This window comes from Primulina tabacum, chromosome 1 (genome assembly GCF_025594145.1).
Source record: "Primulina tabacum isolate GXHZ01 chromosome 1, ASM2559414v2, whole genome shotgun sequence".
In the NCBI taxonomy this organism is placed as follows: domain Eukaryota; kingdom Viridiplantae; phylum Streptophyta; class Magnoliopsida; order Lamiales; family Gesneriaceae; genus Primulina; species Primulina tabacum.
Genome location: NC_134550.1, coordinates 56,037,739 through 56,050,795, shown reverse-complemented (window position 1 = coordinate 56,050,795; position 13,057 = coordinate 56,037,739).

The following is a 13,057-nucleotide window of genomic DNA, read 5'->3' as shown; positions in this document are numbered from 1 at the left end:
TTTTGTTTTCAATTTTTTTTTTAAAAAAAAAAGTTACATTTTTATGGTGTTTTGGATTATAATTCAGAACATTGTATTCTTAAACATATAAATATTTACTCAAATGGATCGAATGATAAAAAAATTCAACACATTATGGCAAAACATAATACTAATGTCAGAAAATATCAAATTCATAGAGCACAAATAAAATCAGATGTAAATATTTTCAATTTCAAATTCAACTTAACTATTGACCCTTTTTCTTTTATAATACCTATTTGACCATTCTAAGGAAACTAAAATTTCATAACACAATACCTAAATATGCCAAAACATTTTAACAGAAAGACATCAAAATTTTAAAAATATTTAACATGTTCAAATGACAGAAAACTCAGTTGTACGCCACCTGTGTATTTGCTTTACACGTTATAATACAGGCAGGCATCTCTGTGAGTATGAAGACGTACAATACATGAATTAAGAAATCAAGTTAATGCATGATTCCACCAACTTCCCTGTATCAACATTCCCTTTGAATACACATCAAATATGATAATTCTAGAGAAAAATATAATGATGTAAATTTTCTTTATTTTCAAAAGTTGACGTCTTTTAATTTTTCTACTAGACATTTATTTGCATTAGCGTAAAATACTACAATCATATCGTGTCGTAGCTGAACAACCTTTTAACAACTTATCTAGGAACTTTTATTTAGAAATGTAAACGAGTCAAGCTAATCTTGAGTAGCATGTGAGCGGTTCGATCAAAGCTCGACCTCGATTTGGCCGAGCTCGAGACGAGAAAGTCGAATATTTAATCGAGTCGAGCTCGAGTTTTAAATGAGTGTATTCGAGTGTGTGTAAATATATATATATCTATACTAGAAATGTACACGTGCGATGCACGTAGGTGACTAATAATGAAAAATATAATCACGAAAATTAGATAATATTTAAAGTCTTTTGAATAACATCATGTTTATAAGTATTTATCAATCTAAATATATCAAAACACAATACATAAAAATACATCATGACAATAAATTATATATATTTACTTATTTATATGACATTTTTCAATCCGCGACATAATACAGCTCTCTTAAATGATAAATCAGCAAAAATATTTTTCATTCAAATATCATTCAAAACGGAAAAAACAATAAAAATAAAATTAACAGAATATTGAATTTTACCAAAATCAAAACTAAAATTTACTTAAATAGAGTACACATAGACAATGCACAATGAATCACAAAAATTGACTAAAGAATGTAAATAAATAATTTTTTTACATAAAGTTTAGAAAATAAAGAAGAATGTGAATTAATGTCCAAATCTATCTAAGATGGACAATGAATCACAAAAAAACCCTTAAAAAGACATATTAATTTAATTTGTTAACTTAAATGAACAAGGAAATGTAAAAAAATAATTTTTTTGGCATAAAATTTAAGAAATAAAGAGGAATGTGTATTAATGTCCAAATTCATTTAAGATGAACAATGAATTACAAAAAAAACCATTAAGATAACCTAATAATTTAATTGGACAACTTAAATGAACAATGACATATAAGGAAATTCACAATTGAAAATGGTATATTTATATGTACTAGAAGACATGTACGTGCGTTGCACGTGTGGAACATACAACAACCGTAATTTTTGAATTTTTCATGATATATTTTAAAATTATAAAGTTCTATACATAAATCATATCATTGAAAAGTAGCTACAAGTTCAACAAGTATTCATTAAAAGAAATTTGACGGGGCATAAAACATGAAGATAATTGTAATTTTTTTAAAAAAATTTATTTTTCGAGCCAAAAAAATATTTAAAAAACATAAGAAAAATTTTAGAATCTTATAAAATTATTTTAAGTAACTATAGATGTAAGACTAATTTGTTTCGCATAAAAAAGATATGAATTCATTCTTATTCCTCATTTTCTATCACTTTGATGTATATATGAGTAATTATTACATGTCAAACCAATTTAAACTCATTTTCATTCTTTTGAAGTGTTCTCTCATGGCACCAAACAATTATTTGGGTTTGACATGCATAAATTTTTACGGTTTGGCCTATTGACACCCACGTCAGTGCAATTCTCATTATGTTCATAATTAGCTTTGTTAGGGCTTTGGACGGTGTATCACAATTATAAGAAATAAAATTCTTGTCTTTGGTAACAAATATAACATTTGACCTGAAGATCAAGAAATGTTTGTATTAAAAGATTAATCTTTCAATATCATTCAGTTTTGTTAGATTAAAGCGTGCAAGAGTGAGAGTATTACTGAGATTGATGAACTCTTAGAAAGTTCTTGTGCGTACTCTTGGCATCATGTCGCTTATTTTAAATTCCATTAAAGATATAATTTTTTTCTAAAAAAATGGACTGTAAATTTTATTCCAAAATAAAATTTCGTTTTTCTTTAATTTATTGTAAAATTCATTAATACCCAAAAAACAAAAAATAACGTGTATTTATTAATATTATTTAACAAAAATAAGGACATACATGTAAATTCACATAATTTACGTTATTCATGTATGTTAATTTACTTAAGTTAAAAATAAAAATTGGCACAAAAACTCATTTGAGGCTATTTCACAGATCAAATTTGTGAAACATGTCTCCTATCCGATTCGAATCGTGAAAAACATTGTTTTTCACGACGAAAACAGACCGGGTCAACATATCTCAGATATATATCCATGTATATCTTTGATATCGTCTCACAAAAGACCTACTCAAAAATTGGAGAAGTATAAAATTTTGACAGTGTATAAACTTCATTTTTCTTTGATTTATTTTAAATGAATTAACATTAATTAATAAAAAAATATCAACTCGTCTTTGAGATATATTTACTTGATATCGTCTTACAAAAAACTGTTGGGTGCAATAATTGTCCCTGCTGGAAGAGCGATCGAACCGTGGTGCTTGAACTGCTGTGCGGTTTAAAAGATTTGAGTTGCACCATTATCACTAGCTATAGCTTTTGGTAAAGCAATAAGCACTCGGTCCTACAATTGGTATCCGAGCCAAGGTCACGGGTTCGATTCTCATTGATTGCAAGGAGTGCAATTATTGGGAGGGAGATTGTTGGGTGCAATAATTGTCCCTGCTGGAAGAGCGATCGAACCGTGGTGCTTGAGCTGCTGTGCGGTTTAAAAGATTTGAGTTGCACCATTACCGCCAGCTATAGCTTTTGGTAAAGCGGTAAGCACTCGGTCCTACAAAGACCTATTAAAATATTGGAGAATTATAAAATTTTGAACCAAAACGTAAACTTCAATTTTATTCTAACAAAAAAAAGAGATAATGTAGGACCGAACGCTTGCCGCTTTACCAAAAGCTATAGCTAGTGGTAATTGTGCAACTCAAATCTTTTTAAACCGCACATCAGCTCAAGCACTACGGTTCGATGGCTCTACCAAGTAGGGACAATTATTGCACTCAACAATCTCCCTCCCAATAATTGCACTCATTGCAATCAATAGGAATCGAACTCGTGACCTTAGCTCTGATACCAATTGTAGGACCGAGCGCTTGCCGCTTTACCAAAAGCTATAGGTAGTGGTAATGGTGCAACTCAAATCTTTTTAAACCGCACAGCAGCTCAAGCACCACGATTCGATGGTTCTACCAAGCAGGGACAATTATTGCACCCAACAGATAAATAGAACAAAAATAATTATTTTTAAAATAAGAAAATAGTTCGTTTTTTTTAAATGGAATGTAAATTTCGTTATTGTTTTATTTATTTTAAATTTCATTAAAGATTAAAGATATAGTTTTTTTTTAAAAAAACATAGAATGTAAATTTCATTCCAATAAGTGGTGGCTGGATTATATTTTTCTTCAATTTATTTTAAAATACACTAATAGAGGGAAAAAAACCAAAACATATATTATTATTATTATTTTAAATTTTATTAAAGATATATATTTTTTATAAAAAATTGAGTGCAAATTTCAATCCAAAAATAGAAGATAAATTTAAATTTCATTCTAAAAAATGATGGCTAAATTTTTCATTCTAAAAAATGGTAGCTAAATTTCATTTTTCTTCAAGAATAGCTAGGAAAAAACAAAAAAAAAAACATATATTTATTATTGTTATCATTTTGAATTTCATTAAAGGTATAAGTTTTTTAAAAAAATGGTGTGCAAATTTCATCACAAAATTTTATACATTATCATATAAGATTTTTTATGCATCTTAACATCGATAAATTCACTAAAAATTTATTGATTTATATTTTAATTATGGTTACCACATAATTCTGGTTTCGCCCCAGACTTTATGTATTCGTTTGCTTGAATTTATTGTTCCTCATTTGGCCAAGACTCATAATATGTCAAAAAATGAAAGCGAATATCAATTTAAAGAGATGATAATATTTATATATTATAATAAATGTGTTTATCCCTCACGATACTGAAAAAATTAATTAAAAATAATATGTTGACAAACATTGTCAGGAATCCAAAAACACAATTCAAATGTTTCAATTTTCAGTGATTACCAAAATATCTCAACAACAACAATTTGTGGACAAGATAGTAACATCACAATTTAAAAAAACAAACAAAAAACATATATTTATTATTGTTATCATTTCGAAGTTTGTTGTGAATAGTAGAGAATATAGAGAAGAGAGAATGATTTTTTTGTGTGCTTTATTCATCATTGGAGACCTCTATTTATAGAGTAGATTTACAGAACTTTAATATGTAACAATATCAATAATCATCTATAATATCTTTTCTATAATACTCCTCCTTAGATGATTATCGACTCATTAAATCACTTCTAAGAGATGTGGGAGTTCAAATGCTGCCTCGTTAAAACCTTGTCAGTAAAAACCCAATTGAAAAATCTGAACGAAGGAAAAAGAGTACAACAATAGATACTCCCCCTGATCTCAATCATCTGAGATCCTTCAACTGATGCATCCCTATCTTGTGCACCAATTTCTTGAATGTTGAAGTTGGTAATGCCTTTGTAAATAAGTCAGCTACATTGTCGCTTGAGCGAATTTGATGGACGTCAATATCACCATTTTCTTGAAGCTCATGTGTATAGAAAAACTTTGGTGAAATATGCTTTGTTCTATCACCTTTGATGTAGCCTCCTTTTAACTGCGCAATGCAAGCAGTATTATCTTCGAATATTACTGTTGGGTCATCTTTGGCTGTTGGGAGTCCACATGATTCTTGAATATGTTGTGTCATAGATCTCAACCACACACACTCCCGACTTGCTTCATGCATTGCAATGATCTCAGAGTGATTTGAAGACGTCGCTGTTAAGGATTGCTTCACCGACTTCCATGATATAGCAGTGTCTCCTCGTGTAAACACATAACCTGTCTGGGATTTAGCTTTATGTGGATCAGAAAGATATCCTGCATCTGCATATCCGACTAAATGAGACTTTGATTTTGTCGAATAAAATAATCTCATATCAATTGTACCCGGAAGGTAACGAAATATGTGTTTTACACCATTCCAATGTCTTCGGGTTGGACATGAGTTATATCTCGCTAAAAGATTAACAGAAAATGATATATCTGGGCGAGTACAATTTGCGAGATATGACAGTGCACCAATGACACTTAGATATGGTACTTCTGGACCAACGATTTTTTCTCCATTTTCAGGTGGTCGAAAAGGATCTTTGTTAGCATCAAGTGATCGAACAAACATTGGTGATGCTAATGGGTGTGTCTTGTCCATGTAAAAACGCTTTAATATTTTTTCTGTATATGATGATTGATGAAAAAATATTCCCTCTTGCAAATGTTCAATCTGCAATCCGAGGCAAAATTTTGTCTTTCCTAAATCTTTCATCTCAAACTCATTTTTCAAGTAATTGACAGTTTTGTAAGCTCTTCTGGAGTGCCAATAAGATTTAGATCATCAACATATACTGCCACAATTGCAAAACCCTCATCTGTTCTTTTTATAAAAGCGCATGGACAAATAGCATTATTTGTGTATCCTTCTTTTAACAAATATTCACTAAGACGATTGTACCACATGCGACCAGATTGCTTTAATCCATATAAGGATTTATGCAGTTTTATTGATAACATAGCCTTGGGCGCTTCACCATTTTCTTTCGATAGTTTGAATCCTTCAGGCACTTTCATATATATATCACTATCAAGTGAACCATAAAGATAAGCAGTTACAACATCCATAAGTCGCATATCAAGAGTTTCTGATACTGCTAAACTGATTAGGAATCGAAAAGTAGTGGCATCCATCACAGGTGAATATGTTTCCTCATAGTCAATTCCAGGTCTCTGCGAGAAACCTTGGGCTACGAGTCGGGCCTTGTATCTTACAATTTCACCATTTTCATTCCTCTTTCGTACAAAAACCCATCTGTATCCTACTGGGATTACATTTTCAGTGTTCGTACTACAGGTCCAAACACTTTATGTTTTTCTAGTGAGTCTAATTCAGTTTGTATGGCCTTCTTCCACTTTGGCCAATCATCTCTTTGTTGACAATCCTTAAGAAATTGTGGTTCTGGGTCTTCATTATGTATGATGTCAAGGGCGACATTTAGGGCAAAGACATTGTCAACAATTGTGTTATTTCGATCCCACAATTTCCGAGATGATATATAATTTATTGAAATCTCATTATTTTCATGAGAATTTGATTCTTCAGGAATAATATTATTCAAGTTTAGTTCATTGATCTCTCTTACTATATCATCCAAGATTTCTTCTTCGGGAGCTTTTGAATTTTCTTTCTCCTGTACCTTTATTTTTCGGGGTACAATATTCTTTGAACCAATTGGTCGACCACGCTTCTGGCGTATTTTAGATTCATTTGCAGGTTTAATAATAGCTGGTCCTACGGGGACATCAATTTTTACAGGGGTATTCTCTACATGTATATGTGACTTTGTCACATTCTTTGTATTAATAAAAGCATCGGGCAATTGATTTGCAATTCTTTGCAAGTGAATGATTCTTTCAACTTCTTGCTCACATTGATTATTTCGATGATCATAATGAGATAGTGTTTTCTCATTCCAACAAATCTTTTGTTGTTCTTCGGGACACAACTTTATTTCTCATAGATTTGGAAATTCCAATTCATCGAAGTGGCAATCTACAAATCTCGCAGTAAACAAGTCTCCTGTTAAAGGTTCCAAAAATCTAATAATAGATGGTGAATCATATCCCACATAAATCCCAAGTCTACGTTGTGGGCCCATTTTGGTTCGCTGTGTAGGTGGGAGAGGGACTTGTACTGCACAACCAAATACTCGAAGGTGAGAAACATCAGGCTCTCGACCATAAGCAAGTTGTAAGGGTGAGTATTGGTGATAATTAGTTGGCCTTATACGAATCAATGATACAGCATGTAATATGGCATGTCCCCACACAGATGATGGAAGTTTGGTTCTCATCAATAATGGTCTAGCAATTAATTGCAAATGCTTAATAAATGACTCTGCTAAGCCATTTTGTGTATGGACATGGGCAATCGAATGCTCAACTGAAATCCCTATTGACATACAATAGTCATTAAATGTCTGCGATTTAAATTCAGCAGCATTATCAAGACGAATTGTCTTGATTGAGTGATCTGGGAATTGAGCTCGTAATTTAATAATTTGCGCAAGTAATCTAGCAAAAGCTATATTTCGAGTTGAAAGCAAACTAACATGTGACCATCTAGTAGACGCATCAATCAATACCATGAAGTATCGAAATGGTCCACATGGTGGGTGTATAGGTCCACAAATATCCCCATGAATTCTCTCCAAGAAGGTTGGGATTTCAACATCAATCTTTGTAGGGGAAGGTCTTATAATTAGTTTGCCTTGTGAACAAGCTACACATGGATAATCATTGTGTAAAAGAATCTTCTGGTTCTTTAGAGGGTGTCCATGTGAGTTAATTATTATTCTGCGCATCATTGTTGCCCCAGGGTGACCAAGTCGATCATGCCATAATTTGAAGCTCTGTTGGTCAACAAACTTCTGGTTTGTGACAATGTTTGCTTCGACTGTTTTTATTGTTGTAAAATACATTCCAGAAGGAAGTGCACATAATTTTTCTTTTATCTGCTTCTGGCCAGATATAATAGATGTTATGCAAAGGAATTCGAAATTATTTTCATTTAATGTTTCAATATGGTATCCATTTCGGCGGATGTCTTTAAAGCTCAGCAAATTTCTACTGGATTTGCTCGCATATAGGGCATTTTCAATATATAGGCTTGTATTATTTGGTAAAATGATTTTTGCCTTTCCATAACCTTCAATAATTTTTGATGCACCCGATATTGTTGTAACATTATTTTCAGCTAATGTTAACTCCAAAAAATACCTTTTATTTTGAAGAATGGTATGTGTTGTACCACTATCCACTAAGCATTCATCCTGACATTTCATCGTTAATCTAAAGTAAAAATATAATTCAATAAGCTAAATTCAATAAATAATGTGTAAAGCTTTCAAAGGAAATATTTTATTGAATAATGAAAACATTTATTGAATAACAAAATAAACCTCCATGACAAATCCTAAACATGAACTGAACATCAAAATAAAAACGAGACCACGATAACCTAATAAACAATAGAAATTCAAAGTAGGAACAAGAGCAATGAAAGTAATTACTTATTATTTTCTAACACACCACCACCAATCAAATTATCTATATTTCAATCTGGATTAGCAAAGAAATCAGAGACGTCCAAGTGAGTTATATCAATTGGATCATCATTGTCCACAAAATTTATCTCCATTTTTCCATTTTCCTTGATTGATTTTTGGTATAGATCCACAATATGTTTTGCCGTACGACAGGTACGAGACCAATGCCCTTCCATTCCACATCTATAACATTTTCTTCATATACTTTGGAACTCTTCTCTGCTTCTTCATTATTGGAATTCCACTGCTGCTGGCTTGTTTTATGTTTCTTTCCATTTTGTTGCCGATAGTATCTTCTTTGGCCACGCCCACGCCCACGTTCACGTCCATGTCCATTGTTATGATTTTGAGTGGAATTAGCATTCGCTTCAGGAAATGCAATTTCATATTCTTCAGGAAATGTAATTCCATTTGTTTCAGGAAATGGTGTGGATCCAGTTGGGCGCATTTGGTGATTTTTCATGAGCAGCTCATTGTTTTGTTCAGCAACTAGTAAGCATGAGATGAGTTCAGAGTACCTTTGAAATCCACGTTCACGATATTGCTGCTGCAGGAGCACGTTTGATGCATGAAAAGTGGAGAATGTTTTTTCTAACATGTCTTGATCAGTGACTTTCTCTCCACAAAGTATCAGTGTGGAACTAGTCTTGAATAATGCAGAGTTATAGTCACTTACGGACTTAAAATCTTGTAACCGTAGGTGCATCCATTCATATCGGGCTCTTGGGAGAATTACAGTTCGTTGATGGTCAAATCTTTCTTTTAGATTTTTCCAAAGCTCTCGTGGCTCTTTCACAGTGAGATATTCGACTTTCAACCCATCATTGAGGTGATGACGGAGAAAAATAAGTGCCTTTGCACGGTGCTGCTGGGACATTTCATTTCCTTCTTTTATTGTATCTCCTAAATTCATAGAGATAAGGTGGACCTCGGCATCCAAAATCCATGATAAATAATTTTTTCCAGTCAAGTCAAGTGCTTCAAATTCAAGTTTGGTGATGTTCGCCATTGTAACTTAAAAATTATATAATTAGAATCATGACATAAATAGAGTAAAATTGCATTACTATTATTGAAAATAAATATTATAACAAATTATGCATATTACTACTTTTACTATGTAATTTTAAAATTTTGTTATTCTATTTGTTAAACTAACATCGATGCAGGTGTACATTGAGATGTGCTCAATTAATAATTTATGTATCTATTACAAATTGCACTAATTACAAATTGTAGCATTATAAACTAAAGAAAAAAATAAAACTCTTTTATGCACAATTATTCTAAATACGTAAAACAAATATCACAGAATCCTGCCCAACTTCGTAAACAAGCCATATATTTCTTGAAAAGGAAAAAATCCAACACTTTGGACTTAAAGAAATTATAATAAAATTTATGTCTTAAAAAAAATTACTCCCACACCTATAATTTCTCACACCACTGCTGCGGTTGCGAAGAATTATTATTATTATTTTTTTTTGGTCCAATTGATATCAAAAATAGTGTTGTGATTGACTCAAAAATTATCATAAAACTAGTAAATACTAGTATTCACACAATATTTTAGCGACTATTTAAATCATCAAAATCCAAATAATATAAATCTTAAATAAGCAATCCAAGATACGAAAAAAACTTAAATAAAAAAACAATACATTTATAATCAATATTCTTCAAGAATATTGTCGAAACATATGATAGTTATCTAAATTCTTCAAGAATATGATAACATTATATTTTATATCAATATATTTCATAGATATTGATAGATCTTTATGATTTTAGATCAAGATTCTTCGGGAATATTGATAAATCTTATTCATCTATATTTTATTCATAGATCTATCAATAACTTCAACATAAAGTTGTGTTGTGCTACTTCAGGAGCATCAACATAAAATTAAAAGTTGTGCTTCTTCAGGAGCATCAATATAAATCTATAATTTGTGCTGCTTCGGGAGCATCAATATTAAATCTAAATATTGTGCTTCTTCAAAAGCATTCATACAAGAATAAGAATAAATTATTTATAAATTTTACCTTGAAGAGCACTCGTGCTAATAACGTGTTGTGAATAGTTGAGAATATAGAGAAGAGAGAATGATTTTTGTGTGTGCTTTATTCATCATTGGAGACCTCTATTTATAGAGTAGATTTACAGAACTTGAATAGGTAACAATATCAGTAATCATCTATAATATCTTTTCTATAATAAATTTCATTAAAGATATAAGTTTTTTTAGAAAATGAATTATTACTATTATTTTAAATTTCATTAAAGACATATTTTTTAAAAAAATGGAGTGCAAATGTCATTCCAAAAAATGAAAAATAAATTTAGTAGTTAAATTTCAATTTTCTTCAATTGATTGTAGAAGTAATTAATAGTTAGGAAAAACAGACAAAAAACATGTATTAATAAATATAATTTAATGAAGATAAGGACATACATGTAAATTCACAATTCAAACTCATATAGTAATAATAGTAATAGGTTAAATTTCATTAAAGACATACATTTTTTAAAAAAATGGAGTGCAAATGTCATTCCAAAAAATGAAAAATAAATTTAGTAGTTAAATTTCAATTTTCTTCAATTGATTGTAAAAGTCATTAATAGTTAGGAAAAACAAACAAAAAATATGTATTAATAGATATAATTTAATGAAGATAAGGACATACATGTAAATTCACAATTCAAACTCATATATTTATAATAGTAATAGATCTATTTGTTAAACTAACATCGATGCAGGTGTACATTGAGATATGCTCAATTAATAATTTATGTATCTATTACAAATTGCACTAATTACAAATTGTAGCATTATAAACTAAAGAAAAAAATAAAACTCTTTTATGCACAATTATTCTAAATACGTAAAACAAATATCACAGAATCCTGCCCAACTTCGTAAACAAGCCATATATTTCTTGAAAAGGAAAAAATCCAACACTTTGGACTTAAAGAAATTATAATAAAATTTATGTCTTAAAAAAAATTACTCCCACACCTAGAATTTCTCACACCACTGCTGCGGTTGCGAAGAATTATTATTATTATTTTCTTTTTGGTCCAATTGATATAAAAAATAGTGTTGTGATTGACTCAAAAATTATCATAAAACTAGTAAATACTAGTATTCACACAATATTTTAGCGACTATTTAAATCATCAAAATCCAAATAATATAAATCTTAAATAAGCAATCCAAGATACGAAAAAAACTTAAATCAAAAAACAATACATTTATAATCAATATTCTTCAAGAATATTGTCGAAACGTATGATAGTTATCTAAATTTTTCAGGAATATGATAACATTATATTTTATATCAATATATTTCATAGATATTGATAGATCTTTATGATTTTAGATCAAGATTCTTCGGGAATATTGATAAATCTTATTCATCTATATTTTATTCATAGATCTATCAATATCTTCAACATAAAGTTGTGTTGTGTTACTTCAGGAGCATCAACATAAAATTAAAAGTTGTGCTTCTTCAGGAGCATCAATATAAATCTATAATTTGTGCTGCTTCGGGAGCATCAATATTAAATCTAAATATTGTGTTTCTTCAAAAGCATTCATACAAGAATAAGAATAAATTATTTATAAATTTTACCTTGAAGAGCACTCGTGCTGATAACGTGTTGTGAATAGTTGAGAATATAGAGAAGAGAGAATGATTTTTGTGTGTGCTTTATTCATCATTGGAGACCTCTATTTATAGAGTAGATTTACAGAACTTGAATAGGTAACAATATCAGTAATCATCTATAATATCTTTTCTATAATAAATTTCATTAAAGATATAAGTTTTTTTAGAAAATGAATTATTACTATTATTTTAAATTTCATTAAAGACATATTTTTTAAAAAAATGGAGTGCAAATGTCATTCCAAAAAATGAAAAATAAATTTAGTAGTTAAATTTCAATTTTCTTCAATTGATTGCAGAAGTAATTAATAGTTAGGAAAAACAGACAAAAAACATGTATTAATAAATATAATTTAATGAAGATAAGGACATACATGTAAATTCACAATTCAAACTCATATAGTAATAATAGTAATAGGTTAAATTTCATTAAAGACATACATTTTTTAAAAAAATGGAGTGCAAATGTCATTCCAAAAAATGAAAAATAAATTTAGTAGTTAAATTTCAATTTTCTTCAATTGATTGTAAAAGTCATTAATAGTTAGGAAAAACAAACAAAAAATATGTATTAATAGATATAATTTAATGAAGATAAGGACATACATGTAAATTCACAATTCAAACTCATATATTTATAATAGTAATAGATCTATTTGTTAAACTAACATCGATGCAGGTGTACATT